Raw genomic sequence first — 23,195 nt, 5'->3', positions numbered from 1 at the left:
AGTGGGGGCTGGCTGGCCTTCAGCAGATGCTCAGTAATTTCTCTGAGAGTTCTGTGAATGTGATACGTGTCTGGTGAAGGAATCGGGACGCTTTATTTTTTTGTTCTCAAAAAAAAAAAAAAAAAAAAGCAAAAATGTGATTTGTAGCACTCGACAATTTCGGTGGTGCAAATGCCCCCAGCCAGGCCATGCTCAAGCCGCCAGTGGCTTCACAACAAGCTCGCAACAATTCTGAAAGTTTACCCGTCGGCCGGCTCTCGCGGCCGGCAGGAGTGAGCGTGGGCTCACTGGTGCTGGGGCCCAGTGTTCCGTACATTCTCTGTATTCAAAGGCAGCGTTTCCAATAGACTGAGTGTTTTCGACGTGTTTGGCCGTCAGCGGGAGAAGGGGCCTCGGACGGAGCCGGCAGTGGCGCGGGAGCAGAAATCCAGTGGTGCGGTGCGCCCCTGCGTAGGGAACCCCGTCCCAACTGTGCCCTGTGGGAACGGGACACATCCGAGGGCCAGATGGGTTTTCCGTCTCCCACCCAGTAGGACACGTCGCACAAGGGCATGCAGACCCCTCCTCCTTTTTCCAGAGTGGCCGCACCAATTCACAGTCCCCCCGACAGCGGACACGAGCGCCCTTTTCTCCACGTCCCAAGGAAGTTTATTTCTAATCACCCACCCACTTGCCTCCCTATTAGGGATCCTTTTTGTGTGTTTGGCAAATAAGCATTCTTCATCAAAACAACTAGATCATCACTCCCATTCTCCCATAGCTTACGTCATTCACACAGTTTTCCTTAGAAGTGTCTCCATGTCTCATGCTGCTGAGTTTACAGGGGCCCTGCTCAGGAGCACGCAGGACGGCTGTCCTGTGACGTGCAGTTCTTGGAAACGCACATGCTCAGCCGAGCGTGGCTCCTGTGGGCCCACGTGGCCTCCCACTCTGCACTCCGGACACATCTGGAGCTTGCTCGGGGTTCTGGCTAGGGGTCGCAGGACCGTACCGGGGCCCAGGTGCCAGGTGCCAGGTGAGGCACAGGTGCTTCCTCCCCACTTCTGTCCCGTCTGGGAGGCGGAGACTTAGGTGGGGGGAAGGTGAGAGTCAGGCCAGTGGAGCCCTTGTTAGGGACACACCAACTCTGCCACCCAGCAGGCGTGGCAGAAGACAGCTCTCCACCACTTCTGCTTACACATTTAGTTCCAGCTCACTCACCTCTATCTACGTTTTGCAGGTCTCCTTGGAAACATGTGGTTTTCCCAGCTTTCCCTTTACTAATTGCTCACTTCCTTCTTTCCTAAGGTCGTTCTTTGCAAGTGCTCTGCCTGGTTCGGGTGGGTTCCTCTCAGTTTAGCATAAGCAATAGCAGCAGGACCTGCAACAGCAGGTGCTCTGAGTTTGTGCGTGGGTCTCTTCCCTTGCTGGCTGTGTGACCTTGGGAATGTGCCTCGGCCTCTCCGAGCCCCAGCTGCCTCAGCTGCCAAGACAGGGTCACTATGGGTCCCTCTCTTCTGAGCGTCACGAGGTGCAAATGAGGACGTACGCGCTAAACTCCTAGCCAGTATCTCCGACACACACATACATGCTAGCTGTTTTAACGTCACTTCTCTCCCTGGTGTGATCGTTGTCGCCGTCGTCAGTAGAAGGGGCCTTCCCATGGCACGTAGCCTCGCCTGGGGCGACGCCCACGCTCCAGCCCCAGACTGGCTCTGCCTCTGAAGATTCCCTTGGCCCGGGGCCCTGAGCAGAGCCTTCAGTGCCTAATGGGGAGAAATGCTTGGGGAACAGATGCCAGACCCACCAGCAGGCGCCGGGCTGGGTAATCATCTGCCCTTGGGGTGCGCTGCCAGCTCGTCCCGGACGGGGCAGCCCTCAGTGACCTGCCGGTTGTGCTCGCCCTGTGCTGTGTGATTGCCCACTCAAAGGTGTCTAGAAAACATGCGTCTCCTCCTCGACTTACGTTTGATCGACCCTGACTTCCTGGCCCTTAACGCGAATGGTGGGCGTTGTAACAGTGACAGCAACGGAATGTTTTTATCGTTTGTGTCTTCTCTCAGCAGCTGAACCCGAGCGAGGCCAGGTGGCCTCCAGTGCTTCTTGTAACTCAAGGTCAGTCTGGGGTCCTGCTCGAAAACCCTGCCTTTTCTCACATCCCTCCATTCGTTCTGGGGACAGAGCCGGGACAGACGCTGAAATAGGACAGATGCTGCCGGGGTGTGTCAGGTCGGGCTGCTTGTGAAAGCTGCTGCAGCCAAGCTCACCTGTCAGGGGCAGAGGTCTGAGCTGGCCGTGAAGGTCAACGACGACACCTTTGAGTTCTCTGAGATGCAGGATGAGAGATCCCATGTGTGTGGGCAGGTGCAGCCTTGCATGCCAGGGGTGAAACCGCACTTTTAAGTCCCCGAACCACACAGTTCACAGGCCTCTGGGAAGTCTAGAGAAGGCAGGGGACAGCCAGGACTGTATACCCAGGGGACCACTTAGAAAGGCCACCGCCCAGGGTCACCAGTGTGAAGTGTGCCAGCAGTCCCCGGTGGCTCCACTGCCACCGCATCCCACGGCGTCCACCCCCAGCCGGCCTCCTCCCTCCTCCCCAGCCCCTGCCTGGGACCCCCGTTCCCCCTCCCATCTTCCTGCGGCTCTGTCCCCGGGTTCTGTTTCACAGATGAGCAGGGCGACAGGTGGCCAGAGGGTTCCCACAGGCTTTGTGCCAGGGTCTCTCCTCCGCTCCCCTCAGACGGTCCCTCTGCCCCATGCCGGGGCCTCCCTGCCGCCACGGAAAGGGCTGCCCGGGGCGGGGCTGGCCTGGGACGCCCGCTGTCAGTCATCCTCCGCAGCCCAGTGCTCCGGCGGCTCGTTTACGCTGCACGGAGTCAAATTCTGTGTCGGGGCGGAGCTTCGGCATTCTGACCGGTCCTCAGAGGGCATCGTGCCGCACGCAGCCCAGGTACCGGGGTCCTCCCGGGACGGCGGCTCAACGCCAGGCCGCGGAGGCTGCGTCTGCAGAGGAAAAGGGGTGTCTGGGAAGAGCACGGGTGGGAAGGACACGACCTTTTCCGAATGTGCATTTGCGCTCCTCTCGAAGCTCACCCTGCTGCGTGTGTTGCCCACTCAAAAAGGTCAAAGTCAGTATTTTGAAAATGCCTGCAGGGGGAAGAGACGCCTGGCCCCCGGAGAAGCGGGCCTTGGGGTTTCAGGAAGCCGAAGTCGCAGAAAGTTGTTTCCGCTGCCGAGCTGAGCGCAGCCTGTGTGCGGTTTCTGTTCCTCACCCCGTTCCCCTCGGTGAGGACAGTCGCTTCCCGACGACGGGAGGACATTCGGAGAAGTGCGTCCGCAGGCGATTTCGTCATCCTGCCCTCGTCACGGCGGCACGTTCACGGCCTCCACCGTGGAGCCGGCTGCACGGCCGGGCTGCAGGGCACAGCCCGTGGCTCCTGGGCCGCAGAACTGAACTCGGTAGGAAGTCGTTGCATGGTGGCACGTCTCTGTGTGTCTGGCCATATCTAAACAAAGAACAGACACGGGGAAATGCGGTGGGAAACACCCACAGTGGGGCACCTGTGCAGCGCTCTGACCACGGATAGAGCTCGCAGGACTGGGAACAGGAACGGCGCCGGTTGAGTCAGGGGGTGAGCGGTGGGTGAGTGGGAAGGCCAAGGGCGTCACCGTGAACTACTGTAGATTCTGTAAACCCCGTGCACTCAGGCCACACTACACGGATTAAATAAATAATTTCTTCCTTTGACAATTAGTTAACCTTAGCTCACTGTCACTTTGTTCCATTGTAAACTTTCACATTTTGTGACTTATCAGCTCCTCCGTGATAACGCTTAGCTTAAAACACAAGCACATTGTACAGCTGTCCCAAATGTGTTGATCTTCACATCCTTATTCTGTAAGTTTGTTCTAGTTCAAGATTATTTTTTACTTGTCAGATATCTTTGTTAAACACTACGATACAAAGGCACACATCACCCTAGGCCTACGGGGGTCAGGACTGTGGGTGACATCCCATCCCCCTGGAAGGCCTTGGGGGCGGTGACACCCCTGGAGCGTCCTGTCCTGGGATGGCCACGTCTTGTTCTGGGGCACCTGCGGGCGGACCTGCCTGAGGCTCTCCTCGGGCAGATGTCACTCTCCCAGCACTGTGTCCCTGGGTGTTTGCTTGGCTTCTCTCACTCCCTCTCTCTCTCTCTCTCTCTCTCTCTCTCCCCCTCCCTCCCTCTCTTTTATCACAGATTTGCGTATGAGCAGACAGGGCACCATGAACCTGCCTCTCTATGAACGGAAACCTTTCAGTGTCGGGCCATGTCTTCCAAGTTTTCAAGGAGCTAGTGGAGAACTGCAAAAGCTCCTGCTACACTCTTCACCGTGCATCTTCTTGGGGTGCGTCTTTTCTTGTTCTTCTCCTGGCGTTTCCTTTCTCTTGCCTCTTCCTCACCGTCGCGCTCCTGTTTGCGTTCCAACTGCGCATCAGGCGGTTCCCGGGGAACCGCCCCTCGGCGCTGCTCAGGGCCATCCCCGTGCACAGGCAGGAGGACAGCTTTGCCAGCTCAGCCGCAGCCTCACTGACGTCTGCAGCCTCCTCGTCCTTGGCAAGTCCTCGGGAGCCATGCGTGAGCCTCTCGAGTGCCTTCTTCCAGAAGCCGTCCGTACACTCCTTGGTGACGTCACCTAAGCCCCAGCAAGGTTCCCGATGCGGCCACGGGTGTTGTAGTCCTTCCGGAATCATGTCACGCATCATCCTCGGTTGCGGCGGTAGCTTAGGCAAAGGCAGGAGGCCTCAGGAGCCGCCACTAGCTCCTCGGTCCATTGGTTGGATCAGAAAGGTGGTGCTTACAGAGAGAAGTACCTTTTGCTGTTGGGATCCGTGTGGGAGGAGGCGTGGGGGCATCGTCGACCATAAGCCGGCTCTTGTTCCTGAGCAGAGAGGGCGCACACCACACCCACAAGCACAGCACAGGGCACGGACTCGGAGACCGGTCACACCCACCAGCCGTGCGTTGTGATCACGTGTCGTGTGTTGTGACCACGTGTCGTGTGTGGGACATAACTGTGGGTGCTGTCCTCTCCTGTGCCCGGCAGCACAGTAGGTCTGTTCGCACCAGCCACACCGGAAACCTGGCGGTGACGCGTCGTTCTATGACGCTGTCAGGGTTCCGGCGTCGCCGGGTGACAGGGACGTTTTCTCCTCCGTCATAATCTCACGGGACCACGGCTGCATGTGTGCTCACTCTACCGTTGACCGAAACGTCCTCCCGTGGTGCACGACGGTGCTGCAGAGCCCGCCCGCCCCCCCCCCCCCGGCACCCACATCATCCCCAAATACGGGGAGACCCTCCTTCGCTGCTCCCTCTGCCATGTTCTCTTGAACACCAGAACGGCCACCCCCTTGGCCGTGTCGCCTCTCTCAGCTAGGCCTGGAGGAAAAGGAAACGAACTGTAGTTTCTGTGGAAGAGAAGGAGCTGTTCCTTACTTCTTGCTGAAGCTGGCAGTTACCGGATTGGGGGGTGGGCACAGAGCCATCTGTCTGCCAGGGGGAGGTCTTCAAGGGCCAGAATGATGCCCGCGGCCACTATGACACAGCAAATCCCACGGTGCCTTGCGTAGCCAGCCTGTGGCACCCCCACCCCCACCCCGACCCCCCAACTTGGTGAAGGCTCCCCTGAAAGCTGGCCTTCCCGAGCACCCGTGCACCTCATCAGACTTGCAACCCCAGGAGGAACTGGGTATCTAGAAAGGCCTCGGCCTGGACAGTGGGGTCTCCTGTATCCGCCTGCGTTCTCTTGTCCCGGCCCAGGCACGCCCCCATTCGTCTGCCCCCCCCCCCCCCCCCGGATCAGCTCACATGCGGGCAGGCACCTCTCGTTCGCCCTCAGCTCCGTCCACGTGCCCGGGTTTTAGCGGGAACACGGCTAACAGGTTTCACCCCAGCGGTGACCGCCGACCAAGCCGGACGCTTCCTGCTCGTCATTGTCCTCAGCGAGTGCAGGAGCCAGGCCCTCACTGGGGGGCACTGTCCCCCCGCTGCCGCTGCTGCACCGCAGGGCAGGGCGTGGGGCCGTGCCAAACACGCCCGTCTGTGAATACTTCCCGATCGACTGCAGTCAGCCGGGGGCTGTGCCCGGCACTGGGAAACCGAAGGGGACAGGATGACGCGTCCAGCGCTGAGGGGAGAAAGCGGGCAAGCCAGCGAGCCCTCGGGCCCCGGTGGGCTGAGAATGGGGGCTGTGAGCGCACCGTGTGGGGGGGGGGCACCCAGTCCAGCCCGGGGTGAGGAGCGGGGCTGGGACCGGGAATGGGGGTCAGTCTAGGGAGCTGACAGCCTCAGGGTGGAGCAGGTGTTGGCTGACCCAGAGACAGAGCAGGGTGCAGGGGCAGCGGGGAGGTTCGGGCGCCAGGGTCGCTGCCGGGAGGTGACAGAGGGCACCGTGGGGGCTGTCTGCTGAGTCCTCGCATCTGGGAATATTGTACTTAAAGCTGCGAACTTCTGAAGGTTTGATCACCAGCTTCTCGCCCAGCTGGGTGATGGTGATGAGTGCGAACGTGCATGCACCGTGAGCTTGGGTTTGCCCAAAGCCCCCTGCCCCGCCCTGTGAAAAGAAAGCTCAGAGTGTGTGGAGGCCGGGGACGCGGGCCCAGTCCCCACCCCCTGCCCTCCCGGGTGGAATGTGCTGGCTCTGCCTTAGGGCTCAGGCGCACCACCCCCCACACCACCCCTCTCCCATTCTGTCCTCTCCGGTCTGGCGAGCAGGCAGACCTCCGCGTTGGTTCCCTGTTCCCCGGGGCTGGGCGGGGAGCCGCCCTGTCAGGTCTCATCGGAGCTCCCCGCTCACCCGCTCACCCGGGCGCCAGGCGCCAGCAGCTCACCCAGGCGCGGGCCCACCCAGCTTTGCCCCTGCAGTCGTCCCCTGGCCCCACCCTCCCGGTCCCTCTGCTCCGCCCTCACGTGCCCCAGGCCCCGAGGACTGTGACAGGTCTCTGGGGACAGAAAGTCTGCCACTGGGGAGCCTGATCTCCTGTGGGAGGACGTACACGTGGGACAAAATGTGGAACGTGATTCACGGGTCTTTTCCATAGGACTCGGAAGGAAGCCAGGCGGCTCATGCTCTCAGGCGAGTCCTTAAAGTTCTCAAAAGAGGGGGGAAAGGGCCTTCGGATCCTCGTTTCCATAGTAAAAGTAAGCAACAGTCTGAGATATGCAAATGATTGACGTGGACCTTATGTGGTCGTTACAACTGTTGTCCCCCAATGTCCTCATCTGTGAGTCGGGGGCACTGATGCCGCTCCCCTCATAGCCTTGTGAGGGTCTAACGGAGAACTGAGGACAGCCGAGCGGCACCCGGCACGGTGGAAGCTCTCAGAAAATGCTAGTGTTTATCGCTGCGAGGGCTCTGGGGCACGGAGGTTAAGTCCTGTGGCCGGGACCGCACAGCTGGGAAAACGAGGCCAAGACTCAGAGCCAGGCCGGCTGACCCCAGAGCCCGTCTTCCTAACAAGAGGATCATGCGCCCAGCTGCTCTGCTCCCTGGAAGAAGGAAGGAGCGGCAGGGAGCCAGTGGCTTTGGGTTGCTAGAGAGAAGCTGGAGAATCCCTTTGGTTTGGGTAAACCCGTGGTTCTCAAAGCATGCAGATTCTCAGGCCCTGTCCTGGCTCTGCTGGATCCGAATCTCTGGGGTGAAACCCCGTGTCCTGTCATCATGAGCCTTCCAGGTGGTCCGGAGGCGTCCCCTGAAATCCCGGTCGCGCTGCTGTAATCTCACCCCTGCCGTGCTCCTTGTCGTCCCCACCACATCATGCTCCTCAGCCGTCCCCCACCCAGCTTGGGGATGGAGGTTTGGAGAGGGCTCATTAGAGGGCTGGCCACAGCCGGGCTCCAGACACCCTCCAGCTTTGGCCCGGGAGCAGACAGCAGTGGGGCTTTCTGGGGTCTCGCCTTCTCCGATGGTCCCTTCAGTAGTTTAGGGAACAGTCCTCCAGAGAAGCAGACGCCTACAAACGTGACCTGGGTTGGTCTCACGGCCACAGCTGGTGGAGGCCTCAGCTTCCTGCAACACCAGGTCCCAGGCAGAGAACAGATTTGGGGCCTGGGTTTTGGTGGGGATAAGTGATTCCCCCGTCCCCCAATTCACTAAAAGTAGAGTTCAAGGGCCAGGAAAGCTAAAAAAGTCTAAATGAATTACTCTGTCCCTTGGAGCGCACACCTGCGGAGTGTGGGGGAGGCAGGGCAGAGGTCGGAATGAGGCCACTGCCGCTTTAAAAACTGAGTCGGGTAGGAATGCTACAAAGTCAAGGTCAATCCTGAGGCTTCCTAAAGGCAGTTACAGAAGTAACACAGGTTCCCCAAGGACCTGGGACAGTTGGCCCACGGGTAGGGGTGGGGCACTGGCTACATTCTTTAGCAACTTAGTATGCTTTAATGCCCTTTTCCTGCCTCTGGGCGAGGCACAGACAGAGGGCTGTGGGGTCTGTATTGTAATCACTTAATACTGCCATGTGCGGAGCAGCACCCTGAGGTAGGCCCTGTGCATTTAGGTCACATTAACTCTTAATTTTCCTGGGTCTTGGAGTGAGCATCATTGTTTCACCTTCGTTTTATAGGTGGATTTAAGGATATTAAAGCACAGAGAAACGAAATTATTTGCCTAAGGACAAACTGCTACCCAGTGGAGGAGCTGGGGCTAGAACCTGCGCAGGTGGGAGCAGAGCAGTCCCCCACAGGCTATTCTGACTCCTGGGCCGAGTTGGTGGCAGCAGCAAAGGAGAGGGAAAGAGGGACGGTGGGGCGGGACCGCGGTCACAAGGACCTCAGCAGATGCTGGACCAGATCCACGGCCCCACGCCGCCTCAGCCACACTCTGCCACATCATCCTCCGCCCTGGAGTTTGACACCCTCGGCCCATTCATCAGAGTCAGGTGGCAGTGACACACACTGTGCTTTGTCAGGAGCACTCTGGGACGGGTATCAGAGTCCAGCCTGCCAGCCAGCGCTGTGTTCCCCTGACCCAGTGGAGGCGAGAGCTCGGGCAGGCCCCCAGCAGGGCTGCTGGTGAGCAGGACCTCTCAGCCTGAGGGCAGGGCCTGCCTTCCCGGGGAGTTTCAGCCAAGGGGGCTGGGCTGGCAGGTGTAACCAGGTTCTCCCCCACCTGCCCACCCTTTCCTAGCAGCCAGGTCTGAAGTTGTGTGAGTCGTTTCTCCTGCACTTTCTCAGACGGAGGGAAGACTGCCTTCTTCTTCTTCTTTTTTTTTCTCCTGGAGGAAGGAAATTTAAAAACCACAGGCCTCCCTGGGGAGGTTCCAGATGATGCCAGGCTGCCCGGGAAATTGTCAGCTCACCCTGCCTGACACATGTCTTCTCCTGACAAGTGGCCAATCGACGGTCAACCAGCAGGGCCACTGACGAAAGGGACATTGACTCTTTTTAAGGACTGCACAGGGTGTCGTGGGTGGCAACAGATCTCCCTCCAGAGATGCGGGATGTGGAGAGCAAGTCGGGACTTGCACACCCACTTTGCTGAGGAGGAGAGCGGGACCAGCCCTTCACAGAGGAGCCCACTCGCTGTCCGACTCCGCTCACGCTGGAGGCGGCGGCAGGACCCACGATGCCCTCTGCAGAGGGAATGCCGACCGTGGGCCAACTCCAGCGCTGGGCAGGGAATGCTCAGACTTCTCACTCCCGGCCTCTGAACAGCGTATGTTTTGTTTCCTTGTGTGAGGCCAATTTAAACTTAAAAATATGGTTTAAAAAATCATGTTTTCCCCTATTAAGCAGTCTAAAAAAAAACCTGGCAAGGATAGAAGGAGCTCCTGTCCCTAGGACCAGGACCCGGGGAAAGGCGTCTTTGACCTGGAGATACTCATTTTTGTCCTGCCTTCAGACATCTGGGCTTCTGGTTCTCAGGCCCGTGACCTTGGACTTACACCATTGCCTCCCCTGGTTCCAGGCTTTGGGGTTTGGACTAGAACTCCACCATCGGCTTTCTCAGCCTCCAGCTTGCAGACGACAGATGGTGGGACTCCTCGGTATCCATAATTGCATGTGCCAGTCCGTCGTAACACCTCCTTCCGCACTGGCTCTGTTTCCTGGAGAGCCCTCCCACAGTGCTGGGTGAGGAAGGGAGTCACCTCACGGGGGAGGGGAAAGCTGAGTTAGACCTTGCAAGAAGGACCGGCTTTAGAAAGATGGAGAAGACGAGGAAGAACGTGCAGGGGGCCGATGTAAGCGGGGAATCCAAGGTCAGGATGCTCATGATCTAGGAGGCAGCCGGAGCAGACCAGTTCCATTGGCTTCACGTCCATCGGGGTGGAGATAGATAAGGGAGGAAGACGACTTGGCCAGAAATTGGTGCCAAGACAGCCAGCCTGCTTCTGCAAGCATGGTCTTCTGCGATGATAATGTGAGAGGCAATCACGGTAATGGCAGAATCACGCCCAGCCCTTACTTACCCCAGGCGTCTTTCCAAGGTCTCGGAGCACGTGAATATGCCGCCTGATTCATCTTCCCGATGCTTCTGTGAGGCAGGTACAGGGAAGCTACCAGTCATCTCTCTTCCACAGGCAGGGAAACCCAGATGGAGGCCGAGAGAGTGTCTGGACCCCACGTTCCTAGAGTGAGCCAGCAGCGGCTGCAATTCCGCGACCGCTTCTGGGCCCGATCCCCGCCGTTAATGTGTTTATGTGGATCCCATTCCCACTCTGTGGAAGTCTGTGGGTGCTGGTCTTTCCCAGGCAACTAACTGGACTTAAAGCTACTTCTCCACTTTGTCCCTCTGAGAGGTGGTCTCGTTATATCTTCTCTTTTAGCGTTACACAGACAGTCCTCACTGTGCCTGAAATGAAATCTCTGTGTCTAAAGGTAACGAGAGCCAGCCCTGGCTGGTGTGGCTCGGTGGATTGAGCGTGAGCCTGCAAACCACAGGGTCTCCAGTTCGATTCCCAGTCAGGGCACATGCCTGGGTTGCAGGCCAGGTCCCCCAGTAGGGGGTGCTGGAGAAGCAACCACATATGGATGTTTCTCTCCCTCTCTTTCTTCTTCCCTTCCCCTCTCTCTAAGAATACGTAAAGTCTTTTTTAAAAAATCTGTTAAAGATAACAGAACCAGATGACACATGAGTCTTAAAGTGAATTTCCAGGCTAATGTAAGTTTACTCTATTAGTCCAGCAATTTTCAACCCGTGCACCGCAAGAATTTTTAAAGCGTGCAGTACCTGGCTATTTAGTGGGGGGTGTTTACTTCTTTTCCCTTAGATTATAAAAAATAAAAATAAAAAAATAACAGCAATAGCTATCTGATGTGAATGAATGAAAATTGTACTTTTTGTCAGATCAGCAAAATATATATATTTTTTTGGTGCTGCAGAATTTTAGTAATTAGTTTACGTGTGCCGTGAGAGGAACAGGTTTGAAAATCGCTGTATCGTCTCCTGGAGTTGTCTAGTTGTCTGCCTTCCAATTCCACCCCTGTCTCTCTCTCTGTGCTGCTCCCCCCCGCCACTACGATGTGAGACGGAACCCCAGACGTGGGAACACTGATGAACAAATCCCGAGACGGCCACCAAATGGTCCACACACCTTCTCGACTTCCAGGCATTGCCTTTTGTTCTTCATGGCCCAGGTAACAGAGTGTGTCTCCTTAGCAACCCACTGACTCCCCCTCCCCCTCCCCCTCCCCCACCCCAAGGCTGATGCAAGAGCCAGGCAGGCTTTCTCCTGGTTCGCCCAGAGCTCAGCTGACTGGCAGCCCACGCTTTGACCTCTTTGGAGCCACCGGACTGGCCAGGAGTTTGCCGGTCGTATAGTACCTCTTTCTGCTTTGCAGGGCCAACCGCTATGCCTCCCATTGGCTGAACGCAATCCTCTATTGTGTCAGGATTGCTAGATTAAGTCAACAACACGAGCAGTGTTGCAACGGGCCACGCTTGGACTTTATTCCTGCGCTACACTGGCCATGCTGAGTGCCAGAAAGGCAGCATCATGTATCAGAGAGAACACGGACTCCGGGCTTCTGGTTCTGCCGTGCCTGCAGGCTTGTAACCGTGGACTTGGCCTTTAGATCACCCCCCAGGTCTCAGTACACTGCCTGGATCTTTCTCTACAGAGCCTAGCACAGCCCTAGCCACACAGTGCATGCTCAGTTAATGCCGGTTGACTTGTTTTGTCTGAACATCCCGGTAGGACATTGTGGCAGATTGGAAGCTCCTCTTCCTCCTAAGCCGTAGTTGGTCAGAGCCATCAGTGGGAAGAAGAGACACCGAGCACAGGCATGGCTCCTGCGGCAGCTGCGGATCACTGGGCGGTGCTTCCTTTCCTCTCCTGGGCATAAGGGCTTCCTCCGACCTGTCCCAAGTCGGAGGGACTTCCAGGCTGGTCCAGCACTGGAGCAGGTCCCCGCCACAGGGCAACTCCTAAATGTGACCTCAGAACCCTGCTCCTCCCTCTGACGCCTCCAGTGCCTGGCGTAGGAAGAAATGGCACATTGAAAGAAACACCAGAATCTCTGAAGCCCAAGGGCAAGCGAGAAGGTTGCTAAGGGACACGGGACCACCTGGTATTGATGTGGGGACAGTGGTGTAACAGCAGCCCTGCGTGACCCTGCAGCAACTGCGGGGTGACAGCCTGGCCACTCCCCTGCTCACGACCTCTCTGACCCCCTCCCTAGACCCAGACGTACTGAGCCACTTGCCGTTTCCTGAAAGGGCCTCTTCTCATTGCCTCCAGGCTTTTGCATGTGCCGGTGTCCTGTCTTCCCAGAACGACACTCCCAGGCCTGACTCCCTGCTCTCCCTGTCCTTCTGGGCTCAGCTTGGGGTCAGTTCTCCTGCTCTTGCAACTCTCCTTCCTCATCGCCATCCCGGGTGACGCTCTGGTGGTGTCTTGCCCTATCCTCAGCCGTTGGCAGGTGATATTGTAGTTGTTCATGTACATGGCTGTTCCCGGGAGGATGGTGACAGTGACATCATAGATGGCGTCTACTGAGTGCTTTCTCCTCTGTGTCAGGGACTGTAATTCATCTCCTTAAAGACCACATCGACCTTGTGAGGTGGGGCTGTTGTTCCCACTGTGCAGATGAGGAAGATGAAACTTGGGGAGCCTTTGCCTGCATTGCCACAGTGAGTAAAACGCAGCGTCAGAATTAGAGCACGGGTCTGCTTTCCACCAGTGCTTCCAGCAGCCGCCGGCTGGGCGGCACGCAGCTGGAGGGCGGGGCCCCGCCTTCCGTCGGTCTCTGTGTCCTCAGCGTCTAGCACGGCGCCTCGGATGAAGCCATAGGAGCTCAGTAATGCGTTCCATCAATCCGCGAGTGAGTGAACCTCGGTGACTTGTTACGGCGGTCGGCCTTAGCCTTGTCCTGATAATCCCAGTGTGCATTCTCTGGCCCGGGCTCCCCATTTGGGAGGATCAGTTAAGCCAGGAGTAAGAAGATCCTCCAAGGAGAGCAGCAAGAGACTATCTCGTATCTCGGCTAGGAATGTATTAGACAGGACGGGACTGGGCTGACTGCACTGGGCTGAGTTACTGACTGGGAGAGATGGCTCTATAAAACAGGTCAGGCACCCAATGATGAAATGGATACAGATACGTTGTATTCATTCCCAGGAACTCCCACAAAGGGTTAATAGAGTTTAACAATCTGCAGAGCCAGGGCCTTGGAGAAAGAGCACATGCTTGTTTGCAGGACAAAGGGGTTCCCGGTAAAACTTAGCATCCTCAGCCAGGCAGACTGCTTGGGAAACAGGTCTGAGCTCAGAACTAGGTTGAAGCAATTTCTCTGTTGCAGGAGGAGGAAGGAAGAGGCCACTTTTGGTGGAAACAATAAACCCGAGGAGAAGTCGTTTAAAAAGGCTTTGTGTACTCCACAGTTGATAAGGAGGCAGGGGCAGGGTTGGAGCCCAGGTCCATCTATCTCCGTGTCTGATTTCACCCCCCTGCATCGCTCTGTCATCCCCGGCCACCGGCCACCGGCCGACGGGTGGTGGAACCGCACTGCCAGCTCCTCAGACTTCTCCTTGCTTCTCAAGGAATGTTTCTTCTCTGTGGAGGTCAAACCTCAAGAAACTGGCATCTGCTATAAGCTTCCTTGTCCAGCAGTCAAATCAGAGGTTGTTTCTTCTCGTTCCTTGGGGACATGCCTCCTATAATAAAGAAAATACTGTTGTTGATTTTTTTTCATGGAATTTGAAATTCCCATCCTGGATGGGTCCCAAGCCTTTTTCTTTTTTTAGCAGGAACCTCCATCAAAATCAAGCACAAAATAGGTCCTAACACAACTCAGAAAATGCAATTTCCCTGCTTGAACAAAAGAGGTAATATACCTGCTAAAACTGCTTAATTCTGCTCAAGCAGCTACTATGTAGCTATCTCAGAGCGTGCCCGCTGCCATAGGGCTGTCTGCGCTCCCTCCCCTTCTCTGCAGGTAGGCCGCTTTCCCGGGCGCTCTGGGGCTTTCGATACATTACCACCTTCTAGGCAAAGCTGGGTCTAAGTCCGCGGGAGACCACGGTCTTTGATAGAGAGTAAACCTTTTCGGTGCTCCTCATCTACAGCTGCTTGAGTTTATCACCGTGTCTCTCAGATTTTTCTAATCAAATTGTAATAATCTCGCCTTTGGGACCCTGGATGGCAGGCCTTCACACAGCCCCAAGCTTGGATGTTGCTCAGTTACCTGGTGCATTTGAGAATGGTCCTCTCTAGAAGATGACTAAAATCATTCATTCATTCATTCATTCAACATTTATTGACTATGTAGTATATGCCAAGCTGAGTCCTAAGGATATAGATAAATAAGATACTTCTCCACCCTGAAGGGGGTTATAGTTTACTGGAGACCTTAGTGGAATTCCTACTCTCAAAGTCAATTGTGGTTACCAGGGGCTTTGACGGGGGGTGGGGGGGCGGCGGGGGGAACTGAGGATGTGTTATTTAAGGGCATAGACTTGAAACCAGTAGATAAATGAGTCCTGCAGATGTAATGCACAGTGTAGTGATTATAGACAACAATACGGTATTAGAAACTTCGGAGTTGCTAAGAGACAACCTTTTCATTGTTCCCACCCCGAAAAAGAAACGTGACATGACAGAGGCATCATCCAGCTCAGGTGGCAGTGCTATTGCAACACATAAATGTGTCAGGCCAACACGTTGTACGTCTTAAACTTGCACGTTGTTCCATGCCGACTCTATGTCAATTGAAAAAAAAAAGTCAGTTGGTTTCATTTGGAATCAGAGCACATCCAGCCTGCCCGGAGAACCAAATTGCTGCTGTGGAGTTTGGAAACAGAGGCACTTATTTTAATAAAGGAAGTTCACCTAAAACTGCTGTCAGGACAGGGGGACGTGGGGATACAGGTGAGCCGGCGGGCAAGGCACGGTGGAGCAGGACGCTGACAGGGAGGAGCTCGGTTCATGGAAACTTGCAGCGGATGAGATACAATTTCCCGAGGAACAGAAAGGGCTCCGATGACACACACAGCTGGACAAGTGAACTTGAGACGTCAGAGAAGGAAGAGAATAGCCACTGGCTTTGATGATTAGGAAACAATTTTGTTTGAAATATCTCGGTGAGCACGGATGTCACAGAGGAAGTCAGTTATTAGCAAATATTCCGTTCTTTCTCTTACGAGGTACGCATCTGTCAAGTGGCGTCAACGGCAGCGTTACTTGTCATTTCTAATTATTTTCTAGAAATGGCTTGTCGAGATGAAAAGCAATTCATCTATCAGTGCTCTGGCATGTGAAGTAATCACGCTGCTCCTTTCTCCTGGGAGGAAATACACTCTTTGGGTTGACTCTGGGTGAGGAGGGCAGGTCAGCTGGAATCCTTTGGATCGCAAGGACCAGAAACCCAACTTGAACTAGCATAGGCAACAGGGGTTGCTTTGCCTGGCACAGCCAGACTCCAAGAAGGACAGCAATGTCCTGCGAAAACTGGAGTCTGGGCTTGAATATCAGCAGACTCCTGCATAAAGATATATCTGCTTCTCTGTGCCAGTGACTTCATTTGCTCCTACTCTAGCCTACCAGCAGTCCAGGGGGCCCACCTTTACCCCTTGCCTGCCACAACATAAAAAGAGACACTTCCCCCAAACTCCAGTTTGAAAATCCCAGGGAAAGGCTCGGAATGCCCTCACCTGGGTCACTTGCCCACACATAGGGCCAGTCACTGGCCAGGAGGGTGAGGGCAGAGCCCATCTAGACCTCTTGGGGCCAGGTACAAGGTGGGGGAGTTCAGTTGCCCTAGAACAAGGAAATGCTCTTTCCAGAAGAAAGAAGGGGTGCTGGTCAGAATCAAACGAAGATCTCCAGTTTTATTCTTTGTAAGTGAACAGCCGTATGTGAGTGTGTTTTTCTGGGTCTACCCTCAGGAGTCAGCTCTCTTCCACGTAAAATAGCAGACACATGCTCCTGACAAATCTACCTGGGGCCAGCAAGACGCTGCTTGCTTCAGGCCTGTCTTCACCTGGGTTATTCATGGTGATCTCAGAGAGCGCCCCACCTGAGGAGTCATAATGAGTGGGTTAAGGGGGAGGGGACTTCGGCCCCACCTGCTCTGCTGACACAGCCTCTGAGCTGCCGCTTCATCTTTCACGGTTCCTGTGAATCAGGACTTGCTTGCCCCCGGCCCGGAGAATCCAGACATTTGCACGCTCTCGAACACGGAGTGTCTATACACCCAATCTCCATCTCTCACCTGCTTTTCAAAGGGATTGGCACATTTCACACAGCTCACGGCTATTTTTCTGTTCATTAATGAAAGGGGTTTGCCAAAGTGATTATTGAGTGCTTCAAAATAAAGTGGAACATGAGGGTTATCAGGACTGTCCTAAAGGCAGAGAGCTCTCAGAAGCATGGAAGGACGATAATGTAAAGAATGCTACTGAGGCCTCATTTATTCTGTGAAGATCTTACTAAGCCCCAAATGCTGAAAAGATTCATTAAGAAAAACGCAGCGATTCACTGTTTCATCGTTGAGGAAACAGAAGGAACTGTAAGTATTAACCTCCGGATCAGTAAATCCAACGTACAAAATATGTTCCTGAACTAGCAGAACTGCTTTTAGGACTAAAAATAGTCCTGATGGATGTTTTTCAAGTATTTGTGTTCTCTTCCACCCACTGGTTCAGATTCAGCTAATGCACACGAGGGATGGCCCTGAGCTGGACACGCTGCTAAATGTTCCTGTTACCTGATTTGATTCTCTTCTCAGCCCTAGAGGAGTCTCGTTTCACAGACCTGGAGAAAGTAAGAGCGTTCCCTAAGGCCCCACAGGTACTGAGTGAGGGGCTGGGATTCTCCTGTGCTCCGTCTCCTGGCCCTTGTCTCCCTCTTACCCAAGTCAACGACTTGTAGCCACATCCAGACATAAAATAGCAAGGAGGGTGGGGTTGAAGAGAGAAAGATTCTTTCTTTGCTAATTTCAATTTTCTGAACAAAAAATTAAGCACTTTGCATAGAAGCAATGGAGAATAGAGCAACGCATACTTTGCGTAGTGGTGAGGCACAGTAGAAAATCCAAAGCCCTGGCTGGCGTAGCTCAGTGGATTGAGCTTGGGCTGAGTGGGCTGCGAACCAAAGTGTCACAGGTTCGATTCCCAGCCAGGGTACATGCCTGGGTTGCAGGCCATAACCCCTGGCAACTGCACATTGATGTTTCTCTCTCTCTCTCTATCTCCCTCCCTTCCCTCTCTAAAAATAAATAATAAACAAAATCTTTAAAAAAAAGAAAAGAAAATCCTTTGGTTTTTCCCATGTGTGTGTGCACGCACACGTGTGGTCTTTGTAGACATGTACACCGTGTTGCAGAAGCGTGTGGACGGTGAAACACAGCAAGATCGAATTTCAGGGTGTCCTGAACACCCTGAACAGGGTGTGCCTCGGTGCGGGCTATCCCTCGGCTCCTGAGGTTTTATTTATGCATTGGAAGCCCTACGTTGTGTGTGTTCTAAGACAGCTGTGTCTGGGAAGAAGCCACGTCACACTGGTGGTATCAGAGAGGGCCGTGCAGCCATGTGGGGCCCACAGATAAGTGTTCCTGCAGCGTGTTCACCGTCCCAAGCAACGCCATTTGCCCACTCCACGGGAAACGTCCTTTCGGCCACTGTGAAGGTTCTCTTAGGGAAACTCAGGGTGGATACGTGCTGGTGTTTTTACCTCAAATTAAAATAGAGTTATCAAGTGGAGTTTTAAAGGAACACAAATCAATTTTCCCTAAATGTATCACTCACAATTAAGCTGATTTCACTTTTGTGTATTCTCTTTTCGGGGACGTGAGGCCCTGTGGTCTCTCTGGGTAAAGGACAACTTGCAAGATTTGGAACTCCTGGTCTCGGGTCTTAATTTTGCCAGACTGTATTTCCCCTCAGTGGCGTGAGGGCGCCCAGTGAGTTTATCCTTTCCTGCGCCCCACCCCAGGGGTGTGGGGTGCTCCAGTAAGCACACCACGAACAAAGCAAGTGTGCTAAAGAAGAGCCTTTTCTCTCCAGCTCTGGCTCTCCCTGGACGTTTCAGGTACGAAAGCAAGAACCCGGGGGCCTCTTCCTCATTGCGCGTTTTCGGTTTCTTGGGCAACCGCAGCAGGGAAGCATGGGATGGGGCCTTACTTCCTATGGTGCGTCTTTGCTGTCAGCCCACTGCGCTGCCGCTGTTCAGCTTCTACCTTTTACATTTTTCGTAAATCCCTCTTTCCTTAAAAAAAAATAAATAAAAGGGAAACCCCAAACTTCACAATGATTGCTCAGTGACAGCAATGAAAAAGGATGAAGGTATAGGATCTCTTCTGCTATTTGTTTGGCTTCCTTAGATCATAGGTCAATCCCCAAATTTTTTGGAACACGCAAGAGGACGGAGACGTGGCTTCATGAGGGTCGCCATGGTGACCACAAAGCTGCAGGACTTGCCAAGTTCATTCCTTAGTCACTCCTGCCCCCACTCCAGCTCCCACGTCTCTCTTTTCTTCTCTCTCCCCACCCCTCGGCCACCTCGTCCCTCCTCCCCTCTCTCCCAACACTCTCCCATCTGCACAGGTTTCTGATTCTAGGATTAAAGAAATACCGGCTGCGTGTCCTGACGGCATCAGAGGAAGGTTCTCTGGATTTCCTAGTCGTCTGATGACTCGTTCCTTCTCCGGGGGTGCACTCTGCCCCCGCAGGCAGAGGGGCTCTTCCCCAGCCCAGGAACTACCGCTGGGCCTGCGACGGGTTAGACCGTGCCTGGGCGCCTTTTTCAGAATTAAAGCCCAGAATCTGCGCTGGTTCCTCTCGGGAAAGAAAGAGAAGTAACTACCCTGGCTGGCATAGCTCAGTGAATTGAGTGCGGGCTGTGAACCAAAGCGTCGCAGGTTCGATTCCCAGTCAGGGCACATGCCTGGGTCGCAGGCCATGACCCCCAGCAACTGCACATTGATGTTTCTCTCTCTCTCTTTCTCTCTCCCTTCCCTCTCTAAAAATAAATAAATAAAATCTTTTTAAAAAGAAGAAAGAGAAGTAGCTCTGCTCAGAGGTGCTGTCTCTGGACCAGGACCAGCGGGTGGGGGCGGGGCAACACGCCCACTAAGCAGGATGTTCACGGCATTCTGTCATCTGCCCACACTACCTTTTCAGCCTTGTCTCCGACAACCCCCTGACGTGTCTGCAGCCTTCTCTCAAGGTGAACTGGACTTGTTCCTTTTCCCTCTGTGTACGTAGGAGGCAAACCTCCAAAGCTTAGCTTCATGCCCTCCCTACTGCCTGGAAAGCGCCACCTGCCCCCGGACACAGCCCAGCCATGCTCCGTGGTTCAGGCTCCCCCCACCAGGGAAAATGCCGTGAAGCTATAAGGCCCAGTGCTAGCCCGTCCCTCCCGTTTCCTCCCTGGAGCAGCCGGCTGGGTTCCTCCCCGCCTTTCTCCTTGTAGGACTCAGCTTCGGGAGCTCACGCAGCCTCCCTTTGCTGCAGTCTGTTGGGCAAGGCAGTTAGTCACCCTGCTCGTCCCGTTTCAAGGGGAAGAGCAATGGACTTTGCCTTCTGATGGGGGAATAAAAGGTTCCAGGAGAGCAGGTGGGACTGGACTCATTTCTGTGACCATTTTGGGAAAAAGACAATCTACCACAGTCCTTGTCACACTTCCTTCCGCAGGTGAGTCTGTTGCCCCCGCCTCGTGCTGTAGGGGATAGGCCAGATGCGAGCACAGGGTTCCAGACCCAGAGCTCTGTCGGATGGCGGAGACCCCTTGGTGCAGTGACAGCAAGGGCTGGCTGCAAGTTGCTTTCACACTAGAGAAAGGAAGGTCCCACCTTCATCATGGAAGAGGTTCAGTGGATAGCCTGGGAGCTGCTGTTTTATTAACTTTCTGACCAAGACCAGGAGTTCTGCTGAGAGACCCCTGTCTTGTTGAAGTTTACTTTCTAGGTTATGTTTATAAACGCAGATATAGCACCATTGCTTGGGTGTGGAAGGACGTAAGAGTCAACAGTGAAATCCTGGAAAAAGGGCAGGGAAAAAGGCATGCGAGGAATGGGGAGCGGACGGGAGGAAGGAGCTTTGCTAAGTTCTTCCATTTATCTTTGCCAAGGTGGGGGGGCAGTCTTGGTTGATAGCAGCTGGACCTGGGTAGGCAAGAAGCAAGCAGAACGCTCTCCAAGCAATGACTGAATGGAAAATCTGTGCCAACGTAATTATCATCCGCTTTCTGCTTTGTCAATAATACACGATTTGATTTCTTTCAACTAGAAAACACACATTTTACCCCTATTATGTGCCTATTTGAGGCCTGTGAGGAGCACAGGTAAAATTAATAGCAGATACAGTTCATTGCAATTGTAGAGGTACATGCATCGCATTAACATTTTTAGCCTTTAAATAGGTTCTGAGGAAAGGTAAAATAAAAAACATGCAATGTTTAAAGTGAAGCAAAATTATTTTACATGTCATCTAGGGTTCAACATTTATAGTAATAAAAATCCCCTTCTTCTTCATCTCTGTTCTTCAACAATAGCACTTGTTTTAATTTGAAACTTCTTCGAGTTTAATTTTTCTCTTCCGTGGTATTTTGGAAGATGGGACTGTACCTCCTGAGAGTCCTCATAAAGGCCAATAAGGGCAAAATGTTTCCAAAAAGTCAAATTTTAATGTTTCATCTCACAGGTTATATAATGCGGTTATATTGCTTACTTGTACTTGTATTTATTTTTGTTTGATTTCATTTTAAATGAAAGTATGCGCAAAAAGGTCTAACTCTATGCATAGAAGATGCTCAAGAAATTTGAATACCCAGTGTCATGAGCTGCAGCCATCATCACCATTAGCATCCTGCACAGTTAGGCTTGCTTGAATGGCTCCTCTGTGCCAAGGATAATGCTGAGTGATGTGGGGAAACAGGGATGGAATAAGACACCCTCCCCCCTGCCCAGCAATGACATGCTAACCACAGTGCAAGTTAGAAGGTAATGACAATCTGCCTTCTGGAAGTCCCAGAAGTGGGGAGACTGAAAATGAGTGTTCGGCAAGAGGAAAAGATCTTATGGAGAAAGTGGCTGCTGAGCTGGCGTGCAAGAGGGCTCTATAAAAATGCTATCTTCTCACCAGTTAGTTTCTCATCCCCCCCTGGAAGCATTGCTGTTACTCTTCATCAATTATTGAGGGATGTGGAATGATTAGTGCTTAATGCTTTCCTATGGATCAGACTTTCCCACGGAGTTCAACCACATGTCCAAGTCACGGCAGTGTAAGGAACGGGGAGTTGTACGTAGTGGACGGACACCACACAAGGCTCACTTTGAACAGTGTTTCACGCAGACCCTGTAAAGAGGTGCGGACTGGCACACTGTAACATCACAGTCTCTCCTGTGCGACATGAAGAGGAGCAATCACTCAATCCTTATAATGATCACAATTCAGGCCCAAACCAGGATAATGACTGAGTAACTGGGGCAAAGCAAGTTTTCCTCAACTACTCAGGTAATTGCTTTGCGTTATAAAACCATTAGAAAGATTTTTTTAAAAGACCCAAATAACAGGCAAGGAGAGGGTTTTAGGAAACGGAAAAAATTCCACCTGAAACACTAACCAGGTGATCCTGAAAGCACGAATAGCAAGGAGAGTTCTAGTATCGTTTTTGTATTCTGAAAGAGAAAAGCAGTGTCTAGGAAAATGTTTGCTGGCCCCACATCTCCCCTTTTTATTGTCTCTGTATCCTACAGGTGTTCAAGTCCAGCAACTGAATGAAACAATTGCAAAATCTATACATCACAGCAGATTCTTTGCCCCATATAGTCGGTATTTATGGGAATGTGAAAAATATTAAAATGTTAACAATTTGAACATATTTTGCACTGAATCACTAACATCATGAGAAAACATCTTACATTTTTAAAAATTCAGATTTATATGTGCACACGAGAATCACCACGCATACATATATCACAGAAACTATTTGAAGTCTTAAAACAAGGAAGCATTAACGCAAATAGAAACTCAAGTGAAGAAGCCTAACGTATAGGGAAGATGAGTTCTATTTTATGCACACAAAGTTTGAAGTAGTGGTAGAGCATCTAAGCGTTATGTCCAGACATTACTTGGGAAGAGGTTGGGATATACAGGTCTGGGATACACAGTCTACAGTAGAGCTGAAAACTGAAATTGTGAAGAAAAGCTAAAAAAGCTCAGAGGACTGAAGATTAAAGCTTAACCTGAAACTTTGGAAATGAAGCTGGCAAAAAGAGAAAAGGATATTTATTGAAATAATACAAGTTAATGATTGAATAATAATTAGGTGAATGGCAACGCTACCACAGGGGTGTCAGCAAAACCTCAACTGTACAAAAAAGGAAGAAACAAGAAAAAAATAAAGAAAAGAAAAAATATTTATCTGCTAGCTGTATGCTCCAAAAGATCATTACAGGGACGTGGCGGAAAAGCTGTGCGGTTGGCGTGAGTACCCGAGATGCAAGAGGCAGATTTGCAATGCGCCTGTGCCTCTTCCTCTATGCTATCTACCATCTAAGAGAGAGACATTTAAAAGCGCTTAGGGAAGAAAGGCAGTAAAGCATCTTGGAGTTTCGGGGACTGTCCCTAAACTGGCTTCTGGGAGATCTTTAGGGGGCCTCCGGCATAAAAATCTGGCGTGATCACAGCTCCTTACTAAAGTGGGGAGCGGTCACTTTTTATTTTTTTGCCCCAAACGGTAGCTTTCTCTGCTTCGAAGAACCCCAGGACTTGAGCTTCCCAGCAGAAGCCGC

Source organism: Phyllostomus discolor, chromosome 14 (assembly GCF_004126475.2).
Source record: "Phyllostomus discolor isolate MPI-MPIP mPhyDis1 chromosome 14, mPhyDis1.pri.v3, whole genome shotgun sequence".
NCBI classification, from domain to species: domain Eukaryota; kingdom Metazoa; phylum Chordata; class Mammalia; order Chiroptera; family Phyllostomidae; genus Phyllostomus; species Phyllostomus discolor.
This window is presented reverse-complemented; position numbering follows the sequence as displayed.